The sequence below is a fragment of the Bacillus rossius genome (assembly GCF_032445375.1).
Source record: "Bacillus rossius redtenbacheri isolate Brsri chromosome 9 unlocalized genomic scaffold, Brsri_v3 Brsri_v3_scf9_2, whole genome shotgun sequence".
Classification (NCBI taxonomy): Eukaryota; Metazoa; Arthropoda; class Insecta; order Phasmatodea; family Bacillidae; genus Bacillus; species Bacillus rossius.
The window spans coordinates 27974142-27994061 of record NW_026962013.1 but is presented as its reverse complement, the minus strand read 5'-3'; the positions used below and the strand labels follow the sequence as shown (position 1 = coordinate 27994061).

Sequence of the window (19920 nt, the reverse complement as noted above, 5' to 3'; positions counted from 1 at the left end):
TGCTGCTGCTGCTGCTGCTGCTGCTGCTGCTGCTGCTGCTGCTGCTACAAACACGTATAATATTCTCACCAAAGTGACCTTACGTTGACTGTATTGGTCTCCATAATTTTTTTTCACAATAAAAGTTCAGCTAGTGGAATTTACATTAATATAGCCACAGATGAAAATAACGTTGTTGTACGGTTATAATATGATTATTGAATGTTATAAAACATGGTTCAGATTAAAAAAACTTTTTTGGGAGGCAAGGGCGTCAATAAACACTTGTCAGAAAATAAAACAAGTACTTCCTTAATTTCACAAAAAATGTAAAAAAAAAAAATTCAATTCAAATATTTGAAATATTTAATGTTTGAATATATATTGGTAAATTTTTTAACTGGCTTTTAAGAGTACATAAAATTATCTAACAGAAAATCTAACGCTCTTTCTAATGGTGCAATCTGATTTGTTGGAACCTCAGTAGGATATCGGTAATTATAGGAGTATTTCTAACACGCTTTTACTAGCTTCAATTGTAACTGTGCAATGAAATCTTGTAAGTCGATTTCAACCTACTTCTAAATGTCGTATCAATTTGAAACTTTCAAGTATATGTAATCCCGATGACAATACAATAATTTCATTACTATAACCTGAAGATATAAGAGGGAGGGTCATAGGGGCAAAAAAAACCACTACTTCCGTGCTATGGGCGATAACCATGCTTTTTGTGTATCCACAAGGCCGGGTCATGGTGGCAAATTTTCCCGTGGGTAGATTGCCCCGCTACCCCTTTTCCCAGGGGTCAACCCCCAAAATTTCGAAAATTTAAAAAAAAAAATTGATTCTTTTAAGATTTGGATTTTCAGATCCAAGAGACCGGAGCATGGTGTAAAATGTGCCCCGGGGGTTCGACTTTCCCCCATCCTTCTCGAGGGGTGGTCACTTGCCCCCCGATTTTTCGAAATTCAGGATAATTGAAGTCCGTTGATTCTGAGGTGCTCCCGAGGTCTTCAGGCAACATCGGACCCCCTTGGATGAGCCCTGGGGGGGGGGGGGGGTGATCCTTTTTCTCCGAAATGTTCGGGAGACTGATCGATCATGTGGTGCTTTTCGAAGAATCTATAAAAAAAATAATTAAATAAGTTCTAAAAAGTAAAAAAAAAGTTTAAAATAACACGCTTTCTTCGTTCTATGAACTAAAAAGTATAAATTAATCTTTAAATTTAAGTAATTTGTTCAAAAGTGAATGTATAGCGTAATTTTTTAATAAGCTTAAAGTAACAATCAAGTAATAAACAAAACAATTAATTTTAATGGAAAAAAAGAGGGGTGCTTGATATCAGTAGTTGTCTTTAATTTTGTGCTCGTACACAGTGGCCTCGCTACAACCGATTTTATGTTTGTTAATTATTTATGGCTGTTTTAATCTTGGAGAAATAAATGCTGCTGTAATTGTAAATGTTTAATGTCAGGGTTTTTTTTTTTTTTTTACTGAATAAAATCCGTCATGGCATAGGATTCTCGTAATTAACTGCTGAAATATATATTTTATGATATATGATCTGTGATGTTCATCGTGCGAACGTAATAAACAAAAGAAGAAAAAATTATCGCATGAAATTTTTAGTTATTAAATAAAGTTGTCAAATGACATAGAAGGGCGTTCAGAGTTTCTGACTGGCGGACAAAAGATCACCAAATGTTACGGTTTCCACAAAATCACAGCAAGCGTTAAAACTTGAGTAAATGAAACTTTCAATGGCGGATTCAGTAAATTATATTTTTAAATTTTGGGAAGGGAATTGGGGGGAAAAAATGTGTATTCAACAAGGAGTTTATACCATAGGCGTGCTTGGGGGGGAGGGGGGTGGTTTTGGGGGTTCAACCCTCCCCCTCGCAAAAATAAAGTCAATAAAATTTTGAACGTTCGTGTCATTCGAAGCTGATTGTCTGAAGTTTCGCACCGAGCGACGAGAGAGATGACGTCACCGAACAGCCCAATTGTTAGGCAAACTTAAACAAAGTCAGATTGCAGTGATTGGTTCGTGATTAGTCAGTCTCAATTCTGGAATCGTAGTGATTCTTCTATGGACTAATCAGTACAACTAAACTTCGATTATGTTTTAATTTTGCGTAACAGAATTGGGCATTGGGTAGCAGTAGTGATTACTGCGAATTAATTTCGTACAAAACTCGATAAAACTGTTAAAACATGAAAAAAAAAAGTTTTTTTGATCGTTATATGAAGTCTGGTGCATTCATTTAAATATTGCACGTATAACCTGAAGAAGAACGTTAGTTTAACGCGAGATGCGTAATTTTAAATGACGGTTACAAGCATTGGAATACTAAAACTTCAGTTTCCCGCCTTAGATGAAACGGACTACATTTAAGTACGACGCGGTGTGAAGTTGTGTTTGAGCCAAGAGCTCTATGGCCTCAGCTCAATGCGTGTTTATATTCTGTAGATCAGTCATCACTATGTCGTTAAGTGGAGCGCAAACATTTCAACTTCTACGAGCGACAGGTTAAATATGTTGGCTTCGTGATCGTAATATATAATCGAACATAGGTATTTGACGTATTAATACATATTTTTATGATAGTACAGTTCAGAGCCTATCTTTGACTCACCTCCGCTAAAAATATTTCTAAATCGTGGTGCATGAAAGAAGGGTTAAGTTCAAAAATTATTATTTTGAATATTGTTTTATTGCACTTCAACTGTTAGATGTTAACAGCCTTACAATCAAATTATATATATCAATTGTATTATCTTGCCAATGTCAACTTATTAGGGATAAGTTTGTGAAGTGCCTACTTAGGTCTGTTAGGTTAATTAATTATTTTGGCAACAGTAGTAATAGTCCTTTACTTCTTTTTTGTACTTTTTTCTTTTATTGGGGTTGTGTAGGTATTTAAATATTGTAATGGAAACAACCTTAGTTTAGTTCAGTGAACTGAAAGAAAAATTGCGTACTAACTACAAACCTATAATAGCCCAGTTTTAAAAAAAAGTAATTCGCTGCTATTTTATTTATTTGCTCAAGAAATAAATACATTTATTGGAATAAAATCAAAGGTTAAAGAGATTTTTCTACTGAGTTAATTTCAGTTTAGTTTTTTATTTTATTTAGCCTTGTCGGCCAAGAACCGCTTTTTGCTTATATAGACTAACCTAACTAAAATATTACACGTATTCACCAAGATACTGGTTAACGGAATTTTTAATTTTTAGGTTTGGTATTTTTATTATTTAGTAATAAGTAATGCTATGTGATGTTTTTAAAGGTCACATTGTAAAGTAAAATATGGGGAAAATGAAAAGTTACCGATGAAAAGTCTATGTGCTTTATATATTATAGTAAAAATAAAAATTAATTTTTACCGTCTAACGAGTTTTTCTTAAAAATCTGGACCGACACCACCGAAAAACAATTCTGGGTACGCCTATGGTTTATACTTACAGTTATTTACCTTATTATTCTCAACGTGCATCACTTCCTGTGTCTTAGTAGTTGCAGATGTTGCTACAGCCACCTAGCATTAACCAGAATAACTTACTGCGTCCCCCGATAACACGCATTTTTTAAAAAAAATTACTTCAGTGGGTTATAGTTCCGCTAGAACGATTGTCTACTTTATACAAATACCAGGCTTTTGTAAATACTTAGCGAAATGTACGATTGTAATTAGATTGAAATATAAAATACGTAATGTTTTATACCGTGTTGTGCAAGTGAAATATAAATGTTGATTCATTCAATCAAGAAGACGGTTTGACCATTTTTTTTTTCGTTCGATAATTTCGCGCCATGGTGTAACCGCGGCGCAGCGCGCGCCCGGCGGCGTAGTGCGGAGCGGCGCCGCTAGATGGCTCCGCGTGCCTTGCCGCGAGGCTGCTCGCTCGGCTCCCCCGCCCTAGGGGGCGACCCGCGACTTGCGCCGACCTGCACCGCGCAACTCCAACATCACAACAACGCCGAAGTAGTCCGTGCCTCGCGCCTGCCGCGAGATAGTCGCTCTCTCCTCTCTCTCTTTCTCTTTCTCTCTCACTGTGACTCTCTCTTCTGCACGTCTGCAGTTCGACCACCGGCGCGCGTCGTGGTGGGACGTAAGTTCGTCGACCGTCTACTTCTTCCCCCTCCTCGGGCGAGGGGTATACGCCTGCGCGGGGGGGGAAAGGAGGGAGAGAGAACAGAGGTGGAAGTGAATGATAAAAGAAGGAAACAAAACAGCAGCGTGTGCGCGAGAGTCACGTGTTCCGTCTGTTTTCGTTGGCGGCGTTGTGAGAACTGGGATTTATTATTACTATTTTTTTTAACCATTCTGCGGCGCATATCTTTTTTTTTTTTTGCCCGTGTTTTCGTGGTGATGTTCGTCACGACGTGCGCCGTTGCAGGAGCCCTGAGGTGAACGGGTTGGTGTATTGTTTTGTTTCCCTGGCTCGTAAGAAGAAGGCGAAGGAAAAGGAGTCCACGGGGGCTTTGAAATTTCCAGACAGCTCGGTGTGAAAGGAAGGGATCTAACTCTTCCCTGAACCCTCCCCAATCCCCCCCCCCTTTTTTTTTTGTTAGTGAAGTTATCTTTTTTTTTTCTCCCCACCGACCCTTTTTTTTTTTCTCTCTTCCCTTCCCGACCCTCGTGTACAGGACTGCCAATAGCGGCGTGCAACATTGTCGTCTCGGCCAACATCCACAGCGGGGAGCTTTTCGACGCACGCCGCATCGGCTGAACATGTGAGTTGTTTATTTATTTATCGTTTCTTTATTTCGTAAACACAGGGCCGAAGTCGTTAACCTCCTCCCTCCCTCCCTCCTTCCTTCCCCTTCCAACCGGTCCCCGCCAAGTGCAGCGAATCGCTGGGATGTTGACAGCTGACGTATCGCTTCCGCTACAACTGAAGGTTGGCGTATCGATGAGCGATTCGATTATTTTCGGGTACTCTTGCGCGCGAGAGCGCGCGTTGTGACCGCAGTGTGTCCCATCTTGCAGAACCTCGTGTGTCGAGGATTACGTAATTTCTGTGTGTAAATACAAGATAGCCTCCCCCTCCCCTCTTTTCTTCATTTCCCGGCCGCGAGTTAGTACTGTTATCGAAAGGACCTTGGTACCAGCGCGTGCCAGAGGGGGTGGGGGGAAGGAGGTGGGACGGTTGGGTGTTTTTTTCACGTCCCGTGATTTGTGATCTCGTTTTCGCACCGGGCGATCGATGGCTGTCGACGAATTCTAGTCCTCGCCCAGACCAGTGGCTTAGGCCCGTTTTATGATGGCATGGAAACGGAGACGGATCTCCTGGAACATTTTAACGATTTGCGTCTGCTGCTTCCACAGTGCACGGGAACGTTACAAAATGTCAATCTACGAGATTGTATTTCAAGGTTGCGAAATATTAATTTCATTAAATAAAAATATTATGCTTCGAGAACTTAGCACGGGAAGAATTTACATATACAATAAAAAAAAAAGGACAAAGTAGGGTAAATATGTACAGTCGCGGTAGATGCCAAAAAAAAATGCTAAAAATCTGAAAATACTTTTATTCTGTGCCCTTTCACTTCCTCTTTTCAAATCAACCGGCGGAGGTAAGAAATTCCAAATACTTTAGGAGATATCGAATTTTTAAATTTCATCATATGTAGAGTCGCGGTAGATGCCAAAAAAAATGCTAAAAATCTGAAAATACTTTTATTCTGTGCTCTTTCACTTCCTCTTTTCAAATCAACCGGCGGAGGTAAGAAATTCCCAATACTTTGGGAGATATCGAATTTATTAATTTTCATCACAATACCTGCGTAGTATGCGGCGATCACCATTGTTTCTTGTCATAGATAATAAGGTTTCTTGTTTACGAGTATCATATTTCTTATTGGACAATTTTGTCACGTGACTGTTCCGTGATTGGCCAGTATTCAAATGAACCAATAGGTGATTATTTATTCCGTGATTGGTCAGTATTAAAATGAACCAATACTTTATTATTTATTCATTTATTGTTCAATACGATGTTTCATTAATCGGTCAACTTCTGCCGTGAAAGACCACATAATTTCCTTATAGTGGCAAAGGAAATGTACCCGCCTCCAACTTAGGTGAGTTTTTAACGTTTCTAATTTTAAAGTATTATTTTTTTATTTGTATATTGTTGCGCAAGTAATAAGTAAAAAAAAAATTACGTGAGTTATTAATGTTCATCATTTGTCCGGGTTTTGTTAGGTCAGGTCAGTTACATTATAAATAATTTAAAACTAAAGAACCATTAAATTAAATTCACATTATTTTTAATGTCCGCTTAGTTTGAAAGTATTTATAATGTAACTGACCTGACCTAATCGACCATTTTATTTATTACGCATTCACTAACACACGTCAAAATAAAAAATGGCGACGTTCGAAGGGTTAAACGGGCGTTGTATTGCTAAATTAAAAAATTCGATATCTCATAAAGTATTTGGAATTTCTTATCTCTGCCGGTTGATTTGAAAAGAGGAAGTGAAATAGCATAGAATAAAAGTATTTTCGGATTGTTAGCATTTTTTTCCGCATGAATACGCAGGTATTGTGATGAAAATTAAAAAATTCGATATCTCCGAAAGTAGTTGGAATTTCTTATCTCCGCCGGTTGATTTGAAAAGAGGAAGTGAAAGAGCACAGAATAAAAGTGTTTTCGGATTTTTAGCATTTTTTTTGGCATCTACCGCGACTGTACATATTTACCCAAAGTAGTAATATATCACCAGATTTTCTTGTACTTGATACCATTTTTAACAAACAAATAATGGCTACACCACAGCCAAGTACTCGGCTTGTATTTGTCGCACGTGAAACGTGTTTACAATTTAAATACGTGAAAAATTGTTCCTATTGCAAGTATATCTAATGTTATATTATTACTTTGTGGCTTCAAAGAGGTTAACAGAAAATGACGGACGGTGTGGCAGGAAGCCAAGAAGACACCAGTTCATTTATTAGTCATTAGGGTAGATATGTAGAGTACGGATTATCGTGAAAATTTTTTTAAAAATCTGAAATAACTTTACCGTAATTACTTTTGCATTACAGGATTAAAAACAATTATAGAACTCCCACAACTTCTAAAGTAAATGAATATTCAAAACTTGGCTGACAATTAATTTACAATGTATGGGGGAAAAAAAATCGAAAATCATTTTTTTTGACGCTGTATGTTTACTGCTATCTGGTGACTATTTTATTAATTAGTAGATTCCGACATCGGAAATCACAATTTTTGGTCAGGGCTGTTTTAGGTGCGACAATGGCTGTATCCGAAAACATTTGGATACGTCCGTAGCATACACATCCCTGCATCCCTTAGCAAATGCAGCAAGGGATGGATAATATCCGAATTATTTTACTGCTAGTACAGATGTTGACAGTTGTTCGTATTAATATTCACGTAGCGATTTTGAGTCGTGATATCTACAAATATTCAGCTAATCGTAAATAACAACAACCAATTAAAAAAAAAAGACCAATAAAAAATGAAGCGTGGATGTTATAAATTTTTGCAATCGAAATAAACATATTTTTATGAATCTCAAATTATAAAAAATACTTATGAGCATTAAATACCCCTATAAATTTAAATTCGCCTTTCGATAATTTTTATTGACGATATTATTCGTCCCTATTTGAGTTGCCACTTACGCTTATATAACGTTGTAATCAAATCTTATGTCGAAAATCAGAAGTAATATTATATACAAACAAGATAAAACAAGATCCCGAAGCTAATGGATATAGAGTCGCATCCCTGGAAATATCGAGTTAGTGGACTCAGGTACAGGGATGCATCGGCATCCCTTGAGAGAATTCGGAAGCAACGCTAAGACGGCTGCGTACACTACGATTCACTTTGAGTGGATCCCTTAGCTAAGGGATCTATTGGGCTAGTATTCATATGCATCTAAAGTGACGTCACATGGCCACACGAAAAACAGTCCCGCCTACAGTTATTGCGATTTCGGATGTCCGAATCTACTGAGTTCTAAAGTTGTAATATGATTGTTTTGTTTACCGTTTTCATTCTTTGTAAATGTGTACGCAGCTATGTTTTTTGAATATTTAGTTAACTTACAAAATTTTTGGGAGTTCAATAATATTTATTTATTTATTTCGTAAGGCAAAAGTAAAATCTAATGTCCGGTAATTTTCTGATTACGATTACCTTTTGAAACGAGAACCGGAAACCGCAAATATCACGAGTTTTCATTCTTCTGTGCTACCGAAGGACACGGATTGGAACAAAAAGTTCAAGTCCACCACTGAATTTGGACCAGGGAGATTCGGACAGTCGTTCACACCACGCACGACGTCCAAGGGTCACGTGGGCCAATCAGCGATATCAGTGTCCGTCGGACACAGTTTAGGACGTCGCAACCGTAGACGGGCCTTACATCCTTACAGAATATCGATAAATATTATTGAACTCCCACAAATTTAAGAACTAAATATTCAAAACTTAGCTGCGTACACATTTACAAAGCATGAAAATGGTAAACAAAGACAATCTAAAAAAAAAATTTTTTTTTGGTGTTTCTGTATCAGTATATTCAGACAGCGGACACCGCTGTGACAGTGTTGACGTCATTCACATTGGGATAAGGACACGGACCACCTAATGGTTAGGGCTGTCATAGACGGGCCTTCAGTCGGAACCGCCCACAGGTTAGGGCTGTCGTAGACGGGCCTTCAGTCGGAACCGCCCACAGGTTAGGGCTGTCGTAGACGGGCCTTCAGTCGGAACCGCCCACATGTTAGGGCAGTTGTATACGGGCCTTCAGTCGGACCGCCCACAGGTTAGGGCTGTTGTAGACGGGCCTTCAGTCGGAACCGCCTACAGGTTAGGGCTGTCGTAGAAGGGCCTTCAGTCGGACCGCCTACAGGTTAGGGCTGTTGTAGACGGGCCTTCAGTCGGACCGCCCACAGGTTAGGGCTGTCGTAGACGGGCCTTCAGTCGGAACCGCCCACATGTTAGGGCTGTTGTATACGGGCCTTCAGTCGGACCGCCCACAGGTTAGGGCTGTTGTAGACGGGCCTTCAGTCGGAACCGCCCACAGGTTAGGGCTGTTGTATACGGGCCTTCAGTCGGACCGCCCACAGGTTAGGGCTGTTGTAGACGGGCCTTCAGTCGGAACCGCCTACAGGTTAGGGCTGTTGTATACGGGCCTTCAGTCGGACCGCCCACAGGTTAGGGCTGTTGTAGACGGGCCTTCAGTCGGAACCGCCCACAGGTTAGGGCTGTTGTAGTCGGGCCTTCAGTCGGACCGCCTACAGGTTAGGGCTGTTGTAGACGGGCCTTCAGTCGGACCGCCCACAGGTTAGGGCTGTTGTAGACGGGCCTTCAGTCGGAACCGCTTACAGGTTAGGGCTGTTGTAGACGGGCCTTCAGTCGGAACCGCCTACAGGTTAGGGCTGTTGTAGACGGGCCTTCAGTCGGACCGCCCACAGGTTAGGGCTGTTGTAGAAGGGCCTTCAGTCGGACCGCCTACAGGTTAGGGCTGTTGTAGACGGGCCTTCAGTCGGAACCGCCTACAGGTTAGGGCTGTTGTAGACGGGCCTTCAGTCGGAACCGCCTACAGGTTAGGGCTGTTGTAGACGGGCCTTCAGTCGGAACCGCCTACAGGTTAGGGCTGTTGTAGACGGGCCTTCAGTCGGAACCGCCTACAGGTTAGGGCTGTTGTAGACGGGCCTTCAGTCGGACCGCCCACAGGTTAGGGCTGTTGTAGACGGGCCTTCAGTCGGAACCGCCTACAGGTTAGGGCTGTTGTAGACGGGCCTTCAGTCGGAACCGCCTACAGGTTAGGGCTGTTGTAGACGGGCCTTCAGTCGGACCGCCCACAGGTTAGGGCTGTTGTAGACGGGCCTTCAGTCGGACCGCCCACAGGTTAGGGCTGTTGTAGACGGGCCTTCAGTCGGAACCGCCTACAGGTTAGGGCTGTTGTAGACGGGCCTTCAGTCGGACCGCCCACAGGTTAGGGCTGTTGTAGACGGGCCTTCAGTCGGACCGCCTACAGGTTAGGGCTGTTGTAGACGGGCCTTCAGTCGGACCGCCCACAGGTTAGGGCTGTTGTAGACGGGCCTTCAGTCGGAACCGCCTACAGGTTAGGGCTGTTGTAGACGGGCCTTCAGTCGGAACCGCCTACAGGTTAGGGCTGTTGTAGACGGGCCTTCAGTCGGACCGCCCACAGGTTAGGGCTGTTGTAGACGGGCCTTCAGTCGGACCGCCCACAGGTTAGGGCTGTTGTAGACGGGCCTTCAGTCGGACCGCCCACAGGTTAGGGCTGTCGTAGACGGGCCTTCAGTCGGACCGCACGCCGCGAGCTACGTCGTCGTCACGCGCGATGACTTCCGCCGCGGGCCAGGAATACTGCGCCGGGCATCGAACCTTGGGCCGCGGAGAGGCGAGGCAATGCGATGGTGGCGCCCCCCCCCTCCCCCTCCAGTTTGTTACCACTACTAATGATATATAGAATTCAGGTTACAATCGCGGTGAAAAAACACAATTTTTTTTTGTCCTAAGACGTTATTAAATGACTTCGGTTTTAATTTATCGAGAGGGGCACTGAAGGCTAATGAACGGCGTCGTTTTGTGTTGCGAATGTGATTCTGTAAATTGTACAGACTGCCCACATTGCGGGAAGTCAGGAAAGTTACTTTAAATCCTAGGAAGCTCATGTCATTTTCCCAGTTACAGAAATTTGAAAGGAAAATATCATGTTCCAGTTTGCCGTCATCCAGACTGAATTTTTTTTTAAAATTTAGATGACATTTTATTGCTTGGTCATACCGAGGCCGTAGCCAAACTGTGGTGAAGGAGGGTTCCAGTGCAGCGATTATATAATTTTATGAGTTTTCTCTGTAGCTGAATTTTAAAAGAAAATTTACTGTCACACTTGAACAAAATCTCAGTGTAATGATTTTGCTTGAAGAAACTTAACATTTCATAAATTCACGTTTTTATTTAATTGTTTTTAATACTTTGTTCTTAATTAAGTCAATTACTTCATGATTTCTTTAAAACAACTCATAAATACACATACTTATGTTTTTAAATACATGAAACATTAATGTCAAGTTTGTGTGAAATACAGACTAGATATGTGGGAATTTAATGGGGACGAAAAAAAGGTATTGTAGCCCACTAATTATTACAATAATCCTTATAAAATAATCTATAAGTAGTTTTTTTGCTATGATTTTATTATTGTCTTAGCTTGTTTATTTTTTTTAAATCCTTGAAGGGAGGGGTCCGGACCCCATGACCACGTGCCTGGTTATGCACACTATAAAATTGTCGTATGCAAGTTAAATTTTGAACTAGACCAGCTAGCGGATGGTGGATGCTGAGTTTTATTTTAATTATTTTAGATGATTGCAATATAGGTAAATTATCTAAAAATATATATATGTGTGTATTATATTAGTGAGGGAAATTTTCATGGAGTTATGAATTGGCTGGAGACGGCATGCTGTGACGTGGTTGAAGTAGGCCTACTTTTTAAACCTCTTATCGCCATATTGTACCGCCCAGAACATTGTGGAAATTGTGCTTGATTACGTCTGATGTTGGTTTGCGAGTGTGAATTAGAATCTGCGTCGTTAAAAATGGCCACTTCCATTTTTTTTAAAAATTAAAACTGTTTCCACAATGAAAACACTACAACAAAGCCAATTTTTTGGACGTCTTAACAACTGGAAAAAAAGGGGGGGGGATGTTACACACACTTACCATGTAATCGTGCAGACGTGGCCAGCCCCTGGAAATCTTATTACTGGGGGAAATTTTATTAACTGCTGTGTGTGGACGCCCTGTCGAAAGAAACGTTGCGGAATTGAGGAAGCGTGGGGTTCGAGTCGTGGGTGGTTTCGGCGGTTGTCATGGCCGCACGGGCACGCGCGGAGGCCACGCGGCAATTCTGCCGCGAGGGCGCATCTGCGCCGTGGCGTCGGGAAACTCCCGTGGGAAGTCTTCTTGTCACAGACGAGAGAGCCACACCCGAAGTTCCCCGAAGGTTGCTTAGCAAATAACTTTTTAATATGTAGCTATCCAGGGCTAGGAAACCGTTTACATGATTTCACAGTATCTTTAATGTAGCTATACTAAACCAAATCAACCGTCCACAATGTTTTAAATTATTTATAATGTAGCTAACCTAACCTAATTGATCATTAGTTATCATGAGTTGTCCAAAATAAAAAAAAAATAAAAACCGAAGATGCACGATCGGACGTTTGGCTCTCTCGTCTGTGAAAATAAGGCTTCCCGTCTGTGAAAACCCCCGGGGGCTGCTGGCCACACCATGTGCTCACGCGCGGGCAGTTAGTTCCGTTGACGAGTTCCAAAGCGCGCGGGAAAGCTCGATCGAACCGGTTCCGGCCTTTCGCGGATTTCGCTTCGGAACCTCGCAAGACTGTGTGACGTGGGGGAGGGTTTTTGATTTTATTCGAATTTGTCGTTTTATTTTTTAAAGTCCCTCGAGAAATCTAAGAAATCTAAACTGAACAAACGCGAACCGTAAGTAGAGCTTCAATATGCGTGGTCCCGTGTTACTTGCGTTTTACTTGACATCAAATCAAAATGTGAAACGGTATTTTAATTCGAATTAGGTGCCAAAAGCTGCTTCGTAGATGATTCTGGATGTGTGGTTTGTCTCACAGTCGTTGTTCAGACGCGTCTGTACAAGAGTTCAAAGTTCATTGCTTTGACTTTTTTTCTAGCACCCACTCGCTTGATTAGGCCAAGATGTATAATCACGACGGTGTGAGTAGAGTTGTACACATGTCCAATTGTCTCGGTACCGTAGTTCCTTTCCGTCACTATCGTGAAAATATTTTAGGTGTCTTTTGCGCACCTAACTCTATCTCTAAGAAATTGTGACGTCACTCCGGATGTATTTAGCTATAGTAGGAATGTGAAAATTGTACGTAAAACGACGCAAGCTTCGAGAGCATTTAAGACTGTCCAGTGTTTAGTGTATCTCGGAGTTTTTGTGGTTAATTGTTTTTGTGAAATACATCTTCAACACAATTTTGGATAAAATTAAGTTAAACATTTTTAGAAGTGACACCAGTTAATGGTTTGCCTAGTCGAAGAGTAGCCTACATACGTAAAAGTATTGTTTATATGTACAAAAATCTATCTGTAATAAGATAAATAAAAAAAACTTGTGGAAGAATAATAAACTGGTGATTGTAAATTTCTGAGAAAAAAAATTGTTCGTTAGTTTACTTTCTTCCGAATATACCACTACTTTCAAAAAACGAGATTAGAAAATTAATAATATGTCATGCTTGCGATATAATACATTATAAAGAACAAGTGTGTTTGTACTCGTCCGAATAATCGCTCGGTGATTTTTTTTCTTTTGACTATCGCATCATGTGATAAGTTATCATCAATCGTGAAAGAGTTATTGATTGTGATATAATAAAAAATAGATTATGTATGTGGTACATAATGCTATTGGTAGAAGTGGGTATTTGCAGAAATGGAGCTCACCTAATATTGGTTGCAATTGGTTGTGATAAAATTCCCGCTCCCGTCTTCGTTGCGAGATAAAATATACACCAGTTTTTAAGTATAAGCATAAGCTTATTATATAAATTAATAAACTATTTTAAATCAAATTATTTTCCAATCAATAATAAAAAACTATATAATTATACCATATTTAAATGAATTAACTGCGTGGTTTTGCTAACAAGGGATAAACACGTTTGAGTTTTTATTGTATTAATGTATATGATCTTTAAAAGTGAATCTCAAATGATGTCGATGATTTTAGGTGACCCGAACAGTTGCAAAGATCCACATACTTACAGAATCGTCTATGCAGCCTTTATGCATCCTTGTGACCTTCGAGGAGTTTGTGCTTAATTTTAGTACAAATGTATCCATAGCCTGTTGCTTAGCCAACTGCTGTCTACGCCCTTCTGTGTTATCTATCCCAGTCAAATGATAACTTGAACGTGTACAAATGGACTGCAAAAAATTAGTGAAAACGCAACAAATGACTGCCGAAAAAAAGTATTTCTTTACTGATTCACCACGTTGTGTTCACGTAGAATGGATGAGGATATCTTTTCACAACTTGCTCGCTGAATGCAAACTTGAAATCCAAAAATATTTTGCTTCTAATTATTCGTGTTTTTGCATGTGATTTTTTTATAAATTCATACTACAGGCATATTAATATTTATGATACTTTTCTCTGCTTAAAAATCCGTATTAAATGTTTTTTTTATTAACTCTAAGATAATTTTTGATGTCACGCCTGTCATATATTTAAAACGTGAAATAATTTTTGATTTACTTTTCATTATATAACCTTCGTCATAAAATTCTTTATTTTTAGTATATCATTTGTTAAATCAATAAAAATTAAGATTTTGCTAAACCATATAAACCTGAATTTTTCAGGGTTTTGGGAAAATTAAGTTTTGTTAGTTTATTATTGTTATACTTAGAGTTTTAAGACGAAGGCTCCGTACGAACTGTTAATCTAAAACTGTATACCACATTTCATGCTTTCAGTACATGCTAGGACCGACATGAAAAATTGTGTTTAAGTTCGTAAAAAACATTAAATAAGGACTTTTTTCAAGAGAAAAAAATTTGCAAACAAATAAATGTGGTTATATTATGAATTTGTTATAAAAAAAGTTCAGAAAAACTAAAGATTAAAAGTAAAATAATTTAAGATTATATCCCCTTAAGGGACCTGCATAATCAGGGGTGTACGAGTGTTAGTAAGGCGGGACGATAAGCGCGACGCTCGCTGGTGCTTCTAACGCGGTATCGCCTCTAAGCGCAAGGCTGTGGACTGGCGCGCAGTCTTTCTCGTCGTCCATAGGACAACTGTGAAATTTGAGCGGTGATCTTAACGTAATATGGCATGAAAATGAAGGTAAAGGTGTAGTGCAAGTCCCGTAAGTGCTTTCAAACAATCTGTACCGGTTGTTTTACGCCTAAAATTTGCTCTGAATAGGTACACGCCTTTTCACCATTTTAACTCTTCTAAAAATACAGGTAAAAACTTAATCCGAAATCAAAAGAAAAGTCACTTCGGCCCTCAGTGGATTCTTAAATGTTTTTGTAAACAGACCCCACTCTGATACCTCGAGCAGTATTCAAATCGCGTTGTTTTTCCTGAAGCTCTGCGCACCGTGTGTGTGTGTGTGTGCGTGTGTGCGTGTGTGCGTGTGTGTGTGTGCGCGTGCGTGTAGGTGTGCGTGTGCGCGTGCGTGTAGGTGTGCGTGTGCGCGTGCGTGTAGATGTGCGTGTGCGCGTGCGTGTAGGTGTGCGTGCGCGTGCGTGCGTGTGTGTATATGTGTGTATGTATTTGTGCGTATGTGTGTGCGTATATGTATGTGTGTGTAGGTGTGTGTGTAGGTGTGTGTGCGCGTGCGTGTGCGCGTGTGTGTGCGCGTGTGTGTGCACGTGTGTGCGCGTGTGTGTGTGTGTGAGTGTGTGAGCGCGCGCCCAGGTAGGCGGGGGAGCCCATCGGTAAATAATGCATCCTTGCCATTCGGAAAACTCGGAAACAGCAATAGCGCGAGTGTGAAAGAAGTGCTTTTGTCCGAAGTTCCCCCCCCCCCCCTACTTTGCGTCACACGGTTGCCTAGTGTTCCGTATGTATTGTACCGTTGCTTGACCTACTTCAACTTCAGCCCGGCGTTCCAGCAAGTGTTACGCGAGTGATAACCCACGAGGCACCACGGCGTGTCTGAGGCTTATCCCCCCCCCCTGATCACTCATCACTCATCACCCATCACCCATCACCCTTCCCCCCTTCGGCGATAGTAGAATAAAGTGTCCGGAACTAACCCGTTCGCAAGTAGGACGTGCGAGTTCATTTTTCATTTACCCTTAAAGAAACCACGCCTAAAACGATAATTCTGAAGGAAATACACTTTTCCGGAAAACTATTATAAATATTCCAAATTTTTTTTTTTATATCTGACTTTCCAATAATTATCTGAGGACGGTTGTGATACTTAAAAGTAGTTGGCTTACCCGTAATTGAGGATTTTAAAGAGTGGTTATGTTAGGTACATACATTAATAATAACAATGTGAAATCGTGAGGTTGGTTGGTTAAGTTAAATTAGCTTCAGTAAAAATACTTAGGGCACCGTTTATTTAAACGGTTGCCGATATGTTTCCTTACCGGGATTCGGCGTGGACACGTTCTGAAACATGGCCCACGAGTTAAGGTTACGTTTGTGTCCCGACAAGGGAGTTCTTGTTCGCTAACTTACCCAAACATCTTGGGATACCGCCCCAAGTCTCTCTCACGGCCGGGGTACAGATCTGCCCTGACGTTACAAAGCAAGAAAGATAAAAGAATCGCAACTCAATGCTGTAACTAACGCTCTTATTTTCTGTGGAAATCAGCGAACTGTGCGGTATTCATAGGCAACCTAACAACTTGAAGATTATATTCTTTTGCAATACGGAACAAGCGAAAAACTATGTTAAAATGCTTTATCTTTTGTTACAAAAATTAAAAATTGCATAGCAGAAAAGTATGTGTTTAAAACCATAACCTCAGTTTAAATTTAAAAAAAAAAAAACTGGTACACGCCTGCACAAGTAAGTGCACTTGAGAGCCATGCTTATTTCATTGCTACCAACATAATCCAACATTGGTAAAAATTATTCCAAAGTATAATGATTAGCCATTATACTCAAATCGCCAGTCTTTAAGAAACTCAATTCTGAAGTAAGAATGTTTGTGAAATTAACTCAAGTTATTACTTTTAAGAAATTTTTATGCTTTATTTCTATTTGAAAGATTGACTCTCTATGTGTTGGCATTTGAAAACCGCAGTGAGATTTTTTATTTTTTTTTTTATTTTTTTGAGTGGTCATGTTCCGCGTGTTCAGTTGCGCCCGTGGGAACACTAGCTCGCGAGGAACATGACGGCGGCGCCTGCAATCACGGCTCCCTGGCGACGGGAGAGAGTAGGTCGTCGTTTCTGTTTGAATTGGGGGGGGGGGGGGAGAGTGGCGTGGTTGGAAAGGGGGGGGAGGGGGTAACCTCGTCACCGCCGGGACCATTACGTGTTCGCCTCGCTTAAAGTTGTCGCTCCCGCGGGCTGAGTTGCACTTGGCATTGCCTCTTACGCCGCGCGACCCAACCTGTCGACGAGTGTGTGTGTGTCTGTAGGCGGGACCGTCGACAGAAGCGAAACTATTTACCATCGTAACTTCGTTGGGTGGCGAAGATAAAGGCGTAACGCCTTTTCTCAAAACTCTTAAGTCACATTTTCAGCTATTACATCATACACTGAAATTTCACAATAATAACTACCTATAATAAACGTAATAGATAATCAAATAAGTAATAAAATTAGAAAGCAGAATCATACCTTAATAAAATGTTCAAAGATAAAGAGGTACCCACTACAGAATTGAACCAAAAAAGCTCATTTACATGCAACTAGATATTAAGCATAGACATACACAAGCTGGAAATGAATGCAATCACACACAAATTCAAGCACTAGATAAGCCGCGCAGTTATCATGATCAGTAGGCGTTTCAAAGATATTTATTTTTCAGCCGGTGTTTGAAATTAGCTAAGGTTTTCTTTTTAATGCTTTGTCGCCTGGTCTAGATCGGTCCAGAACCTAAGGGACTAAGGGACCAGAGACTAAGGGCCCGGAGGCGAATAATTTTGTCGGGCCCTCTCTCCATTACTTTATGTAAAAATTTTCCGAACCCCGTAATTTAACACACACACGCGCACGCCATTAATGTAAATGTGAGCTGGGGAAAAAATTGCGTAACTTGTAAATTTTCCCTTGATTTTTATTAGCTATAGAATTGTAATTTTTGTCGCATGAGGGCAAACAAAAGTATAAAATATTATTTCGGAATTCAAACGACCCCTCTGGTGACCGAGCCCCGGGGATTTAGCCCCCTCCCCCCTTTCTTCCCCTCTCTCTCACTATCTTTTTCTCTCTTTCTTCTCTCTCTCTTCTTTCTCTCTCTCTTTCTATCTCTTTCTCTCTCTTTCTATCTCTTTCTATCTCTTACTCTCTTTCTCTCTCTTTCCGGATCTGCGTCGAGAGAGAGAGAGAGAGAGAGAAAGTCACAAGGAAGTAATGTAAATGGAGTACTAGTCACGAAAGTAACTAAAAACGGTCCCGAAAAAAAAACAGTAACGGTGCTGGATGTCACGAAACTATAATTTCCACCAGCCTTTTGCTAACACACACACACACACACCCACCCACCAACACACACACACACACACACATATATATATATATATTTTTTTTTGGCAGTCGACCTAAGGCTTGGTCTTATACGTCATGTTGATTTTTTTTCGTCATTACTTTTCTTAAGGGCTAATTTCTAAAATTATTACTCGATACCGCCCTTGAATTTTTTTCTGTCAGAAATATTTTTAACAGATATTAACATGAGGGGGGGGGGGGAAGGCGCGCAAGTGATAACAATTACGAATGCCTACTTGCGTGACTTGTTCACTCACGATATCACGCCAAGTGAATGACTGTTGAAACTGAGGGGGATGTGTTTGCTTGGTTTAGGTGACTAGTGTCAGAGGTTCCTTTATGTCGCACCGCACGTGGAACCAGCAATGACCAGTTGTGCCACTCACTCGCTCGAGCCGAGATCGAACGATCCTTGATCCAACTCTTATCCTTTTTTTTAGATCGGGTTTACACTGGAAATTTTTTGCACGAACGAAAATTCCTGGTTCTAGATATTAAATTGGTTGATTCTGGTGGCAATTGAAAAAAGAAAAATACGAAACAACCATTTTCTTTTGCTCGTAAATTATCATGTCTTATAAAATTCTTTGCAACACAATTATAAGCAATTTTTGTTGGGTGACAACTATGAAACAGAAAAAAAAAAAGTTGATTTTAGGTGTTTGAGGTTGATTCGCGTCGCAGTAGTAGAAATTACCGACGTTTCGCATTGCTGCAGGCATGCTCAGGGTTAGTTATTAATTTATGAAATACTTGGAACACCAGCATTGCGACATAACAAGGTCTGAAGCCAAAATGTAACATGCATGACCCAGTTATAGTGTTAACGACAGAAAAAGAGGCATTTGAGAGAGTAATAAAAGTGACCAATTGATAAACTAAGTTGACTCCGTCAATTTTTACCGAGTAATATTTCAGACGATAAAACTTCGTCGTAATAGCGGCATATTTTTTCCTAATCTACTGATTGAGATACTGATTTGCGCTATTTTTTGGACATAACTTCTGCCTATTTTTAAGGAAAATGGTCATATCTTATTTTTTTGCTGCCTGGTATTTCACAGTTACGATTTTGCAAGTTCAAGAAGGCCCCCACAGATGGGGGTGGGGAGGAATTTTTGATTCCCGGGGGGGCTTCCCCCTCGGAATCTACGCCCACGCCCACGAGGTATGTATTTCATTGACAATTTTCCCTGAATTTGTTTGCGAACATTCAAATACCCCTGACATTCCGAGATTTTCCCTATTATTTTTTCATGATGCCGTACACACTGTAGTTTCGCGTGTCCGCCGCAGGCGGGAAAGATACGGGCGTCTTGTCCAACATAGTCGTCGTCTTCGTATTTTTCGTCGTATTCGTATTTTTCGTCTTCTTCGTCTTCTATGTCATCTTAATCTTCGTATTCTTCGTGACTTAGTCTTCGTATTCTTCTTGGTCGTCTTAGTCTTCGTATTCTTCTTCGTCGTCTTAGTCTTCGTATTCTTCTTCGTCGTCTTAGTCTTCGTATTCTTCTTCGTCGTCTTAGTCTTCGTATTCTTCTTCGTCGTCTTAGTCTTTGTATTGTTCTTCGTCGTCTTAGTCTTCGTATTCTTCTTCGTCGTCTTAGTCTTCGTATTCTTCTTCGTCGTCTTAGTCTTCGTATTCTTCTTCGTCGTCTTAGACTAC

The 19920-nt window shown here is 40.7% G+C and overlaps 1 protein-coding gene across 2 annotated transcripts in view; it reads left to right on the top strand.

Moving 5' to 3' along the window:
* The first annotated feature begins 3956 nt into the window (after positions 1-3956).
* The window catches only part of LOC134543255 (dual 3',5'-cyclic-AMP and -GMP phosphodiesterase 11), a 295462-nt gene continuing 279498 nt past the window's right edge, over positions 3957-19920 (top strand). For both annotated transcript variants that reach the window (XM_063388165.1, XM_063388166.1), the window contains exon 1: positions 3957-4724. The gene's annotated coding sequence lies outside the window, so the exon portion shown is untranslated. The remainder of the gene's footprint in view (positions 4725-19920) is intronic.